The sequence below is a fragment of the Schistocerca nitens genome, chromosome 7 (genome assembly GCF_023898315.1).
Source record: "Schistocerca nitens isolate TAMUIC-IGC-003100 chromosome 7, iqSchNite1.1, whole genome shotgun sequence".
NCBI lineage: Eukaryota > Metazoa > Arthropoda > Insecta > Orthoptera > Acrididae > Schistocerca > Schistocerca nitens.
In genome coordinates this window covers 22,626,061-22,632,249 of record NC_064620.1, presented here as the reverse complement: position 1 = coordinate 22,632,249, position 6,189 = coordinate 22,626,061, and positions in this window count along the sequence as shown.

Genomic DNA, 6,189 nt, shown 5'->3' with positions numbered 1-6,189 from the left:
GATCTCGGCGCATCGTGGCCGATTAACAAAGCTTTCACCAATTATGGCCTTAAAACACGTTCACCTTGACTGCCACTACCCTAAAAACCTATGCGCCAATACAATTCCCGAAGGTGACCGAAAATATGAGCTGACGTAGCAGCCGAGCAGCCTGTCACAGCCTCCGCCAGGACTTTGCGAGGGAAGCTTTCCGGCGACGCGCACTACGATAGCTGGAGGGTAAGTGTGGCGCCGTTCTGTCGGCTATCCAGTGCAGCTAAGAGACCTTTTCGGAGAAACGTCCCGAACAATAACACAGCCGTGGCGCCGAGCGCAATGTGAGAATTTCCTCTTCCTTCACCGATTCTGCGGAGAAACTCCTCATGCCCGGCTCCACCCCATTTCAATCATCTTCCGTAGCACCACATCTGAACACTTCGATTCTCTTCCATTTCTGTTAGCCTACAGTCCATCACTCACTACCGTACAAAACTGTACTCCAAACGTACATTCTCCGAATATTTAATGTAAGGCCAACAGTCGATACTGGTAACTTCTTTTAGCCAGAAATACCTATCTTTGTGTATCTTCATTGTTTCGTCCGTCATAGATATTTCGTTTGCAAGGCAGTAGAACTCCTTAAATTCGTCTACTTCGTGATCTCCAAGTTTGACGTTAAGTTTTCTACTATTTATATTTCGGCTACTTCTCATAACCTTCTCCTTCCATCAGTTTACTCCCAGTCTATCTTCAGTACTCATTAGACTGATTGCCGGCCGCGGTGGTCTAGCGGTTCTGGCGCTGCAGTCCGGAACCGCGGGACTGCTACGGTCGCAGGTTCGAATCCTGCCTCGGGCATGGGTGTGTCTGATGTCCTTAGGTTAGTTAGGTTTAAGTAGTTCTAAGTTCTAGGGGACTTATGACCTAAGATGTTGAGTCCCATAGTGCTCAGAGCCATTTGAACCATTAGACTGATTATTCCCTTTAAGCGATTCTGTAATTCTTCTTCACTTAAGCTAAGGACAAAACGTCATCAGCGATTCTTATCATTGATACTCCATCACCCTGAACTTTAATCACGCTGTTGAATTTTTCTTATGCTTCTTCGGTATACAGATTGAAGAGCGGGGATGAAAGACTGTAATCCTTTCCAACACGAGCACTTTGTTCTTAGTTATCCAGTCTTATTGTTTCTTCTTCTTTCTTGTACGTGTTGTGCGTGACCCCCTACTCTGTTTCCCCTTCACTTGCTCCCTTTTTTTCTCAGGCTTTGTAACATCCTGCACTGTTTTACGTTGTTGAACGCTTTTTCGATATCGACACGTCCTGTCACGGATCACGCGGCTCCCCCTGTCGGTGGTTCGAGTCCTCTCTTGGGCATGGGTCTGTGTGTTGTCCTTAGCGTAAGGTAGTTTAAGTTACATTAAATAGTGCGTAAGCTTAGGGACCGGTGACCTCAGCAGTTTCGTCCCATAGTACCTTAATACAAATTTCCAAATTCATAATATGACTTGATTTTTCTTGTCTTGCTTCCATTATCAATCAAAACGTCAGTTATGCCTCTCTGGAGTCTTAACCTTTCCTAAATCTAACTTATCATCACTTGTCTGTTTTATTATTCTTTATATTATTCTTTCCAGGAACTTGAAAGCATCAGCTGATAAGATGATCGTGCGGTAGTTCCCACAGTTACCTGTCCTTGCTATTTTTGGAACTGAGCGGATTGATTTTTTCCTAAAATCTTATGTTATGTTCACAGTTTCTACACACCAACTTCAATTGTCGATTGGTTCCTACTTCCCCCAGGGATTTCGAAAATTCTACTAGATTGTTATCTAGGCGTTCTCCGTGATTCAAACTTAAGTCTTCTTAAATTGTTTCAAATTCTGCTTCTAATACTGAACCCCATGCCTCATATCGCCGTATTATCTGCGTCTAACTGTAGAATTTCCGTTGACTTCTTCTTGTTACTACCTCTGCTTTTAATATCACCGAATGCTAAGTCAGTTCTAAAGACGATCTTTCTTTGATCGATTTATTCACATCATTCTTGCAGCCATTTAGCCTTGACTGTCCTGAACTTCCTAGTTATTTTATTTTGAATGGATTAATTTTGCTGTGTTCCTGCCTTTCCCTCAACATTTTAGTACTCCCTTCTTCCACTGTCCGTTGGAACATTTCTTCTTTTACCCAAGGTTTGCTCTCTGTTACCTTTTCAAATGACCTGCCTATTGTGATATCTCTTACCCAAGTATCCAAGTAGTGAAACTTCCTGGCAGATTAAAACTGTGTGCCCGACCGAGACTCGAACTCGGGACCTTTGCCTTTCGCGGGCAAGTGCTCTACCATCTGAGCTACCGAAGCTCGACTCACGCCCGGTACTCACCGCTTTACTTCTGCCAGTATCTCGTCTCCTACCTTCCAAACTTGGTAGAGCACTTGCCCGCGAAAGGCAAAGGTCCCGAGTTCGAGTCTCGGTCGGGCACACAGTTTTAATCTGCCAGGAAGTTTCATATCAGCGCACACTCCGCTGCAGAGTGAAAATCTCATTCTGGAAATATCCAAGCAGTAACTTCAGATTATTTTTCAGTACCTCAATAACCCACTTCGTTCGACACTGATCAATCGTACCACTCCCTTAAATTTCAGTCGACTCGTCATCATTTCTAATATTTGATCAGAGTCGTTATAGGCTTCTGGAAACTCCTTATAATGCAATATCTGGTTTTGGAATCTCCGTGTGACTATCAAGTAACCCAGTTGGAATTTTCGCGTGTGTCGAGGCCCTGTCGAAGTTTACCTTCTCCTATTGTGATTCTAGAACAGAGTATTCGCTATTGGAAATTGAATCGTTGCCGAACTCAATTAGTCTTTCTCCTCTATCAGTCCTGTTAGTACGTCCGTATTCTCCTGTGACCGTTTCTTCTGCTCCTTCTCCTACAACCGCATTACCAGTCCGTCATGTTTATTAGATTTCGTCTGCCTTAACACACTGAATTACTCGTTCAAAAACCTCATATACTATCTCCATATCTTCATATTCCGATTGCGACGTCGGTATGTATATCCGAACTATTGTCGTCGGGGTTGGATTCCTATCGAATCTGATGAGAACAGCGCTTTCACTAAACTTTTCATCGTAATTGTTTCACTACCCACCTTACTATTCACAACGAATCCTACTTCCGTTACAACGTATGTTGCTGCTCTATCTTGATCATGGCTTAGCATTTCCCTTTTCAGCTTTCCTACCACGGTCAAAGTTTAGGCATCCCACAAGCCGACTCGTAGGATATTACCCATTATTGGTTGTTTATTCTTTTTCTCATGGTCACCTCCACTTCTTCAGTCCCCTCCCGATGATTCGCTATTTTTCACCAATGAAGAGATCATCATGAAACCTTTTTCAGTTACTGGCCTCATGTTATGTGGATACACATTACTTGTCCCTAATGCAGCGGTTTCATTTGTCTTCTGCGCCTTCATGTCGGAGATCATTGCCGTTTCTTTCGCCTTTTAGGGGCAGTTTCCCATCCCAAAGACAAGAGAGTGTCCTCAAAATGTGTCCAGTCCTTCATTCTCTTTGAGAAGGTCATTGGCAGATAGAGAGTAACTTCGTATGCTGGAAGTTTTCAGCAGCCATTGCTAACGATTTTTATTCCAAATCTAAGCAGTGGTCAGTTTCGAAACCGAAACCGAAGACGTTTCGATTACTAGTCAAAGACGCTTTCCCTACACCACATATGTTGTTGTTGTTGTGGTCTTCAGTCCTGAGACTGGTTTGATGCAGCTCTCCATGCTAATCTATCCTGTGCAAGCTCCTTCATCTCCCAGTACCTACTGCAACCTACATCCTTCTGAATCTGCTTAGTGTATTCATCTCTTGGTCTCCCTCTACGATTTTTACCCTCCACGCTGTCCTTCAATGCTAAATTTGTGATCCCTTGATGCCTCAGAACATGTCCTACCAACCGATCCCTTCTTCTTGTCAAGTTGAGCCACAAACTTCTCTTCTCCCCAATCCTATTCAATACCTCCTCATTAGTTAAGTGATCTACCCACCTAATCCTCAACATTCTTCTGTAGCACCACATTTCGAAAGCTTCTATTCTCTTCTTGTCCAAACTATTTATTGTCCATGTTTCACTTCCATACATGCCTACACTTCATACAAATACTTTCAGAAACGACTTCCTGACACTTAAATCTATACTCAATGTTAACAAATTTCTCTTCCTCAGAAACGATATCCTTGCCATTGCCAGTCTACATTTTATATCCTCTCTACTTCGACCATCATCAGTTATTTTGCTCGCGAAATAGCAAAACTCCTTTACTACTTTAAGTGTCTCATTTCCTAATCTAATTCCCTCAGCATCACCCGACTTAATACGACTACGTTCTATTATCCTTGTTTTGCTTCTGTTGATGTTCATCTTACATTCTCCTTTCAAGACACTGTCCATTCCATTCAACTGTTCTTCCAAGTCCTTTTCTGTCTCTGACAGAATTACAATGTCATCGGCGAACCTCAAAGTTTTTATTTCTTCTCCCTGGATTTTAATACCTACTCCAAAGTTTTCTGTTGTATCCTTTACTGCTTGCTCAATATACAAATCGAATAACATTGGGGAGAGGCTACAACCCTGTCTCTCTTCCTTCCCAACCACTGCTTCACTTTCATGCCCCTCGACTCTTATAACTGCCATCTGGTTTCTGTACAAATTGTAAATAGCCTTTCGCTCTCTGTATTTTACCCCTGTCACTTTTAGAATTTGAAAGAGAGTATTCCAGTCAACATTGTCAAAAGCTTTCTCTAAGTCTACAAATGCTAGAAACGTAGGTTTGCCTTTTCTTAATCTTTATTCTAAGATAAGTCGTATGGTTAGTATTGCCTCACGTGTTCCAACATTTCTACGGAATCCAAACTGATCTTCACCGAGGTCAGCTTCTATCAGTTTTTCCATTCGCCTGTAAATAATTCGTGTTAGTATTTTGCAGCTGTCACTTATTAAACTGATAGTTCGGTAATTTTCACATCTGTCAACACCTGCTTTCTTTGGGATTGGAATTATTATATTCTTCTTGAAGTCTGAGGGTATTTCGCCTGTCTCGTACATCTTGCTCACCAGATGGAAGAGTTTTGTCAGGACTGGCTCTCCCAAGGCTGTCAGTAGTTCTAATGGAATGTTGTCTACTCTCTGGGCCTTGTTTCGACTCAGGTCTTTCAGTGCTCTGTCAAACTCTTCACGCAGTATCTTATCTCCTATTTCATCTTCATCTACATCCCCTTCCATTTCCATAATATTGTCCGCAAGTATATCGCCCTTATATAGACCCTCTATATACACCTTCCACCTTTCTGCTTTCCCTTCTTTGCTTAGAACTGGGTTTCCATCCGAGCTCTTGATATTCATACAAGTGGCTCTCTTTTCTCCAAATGTCTCTTTAGTGAGATAAGCCTCCACATCCTTACATTTGTCCTCTAGTCATGCCTGCTTTTCCATTTTGCACTTCCTGTTGATCTCATTTTTGAGACGTTTGTATTCCTTTTTGCCTCCTTCATTTAGTGCATTTTTATATTTTCTGCTTTCATCAATTAAATTCAATATTTCTTTTGTTACCCAAGGATTTCTACTAGTCCTCGTCTTTTACCTACTTGATCCTCTGCTGCCTTCACTACTTCATCCCTCAGAGCTACCCATCCGTCTTCTACTGTATTTATTCCCCCCATTCCTGTCAATTGTTCCTTTATGCTCTCCCTGAAACTCTGTACAACCTCTGGTTTAGTCAGTTTATCCAGGTCCCATCTCCTTAAATTCCCACCTTTTTGCAATTTCTTCAGTTTTAATCTACAGTTCATTACCAATAGATTGTGGTCAGAGTCCACATCTGTCCCTGGAAATGTCCTACAATTTAAAACCTGGTTCCTAAATCTCTGTCTTTCCATTATATAATCTGTCTGATACCTTTTGGTATCTCCAGGATTCTTCCATGTATACAACCTTCTTTTATGATTCTTGAACCAAGTGTTAGCTATGATTAAGTTATGCTCTGTGCAAAATTCTACCAGGCGGCTTCCTCTTTCATTTCTTAGGCCCAATCCATACTCCCTACTATGTTTCCTTCTCTCCCTTTTCCTACTGTCGAATTCCAGTCACCCATGACTATTAAATTTTCGTCTCCCTTCACTACCTGAATAATTTCTTT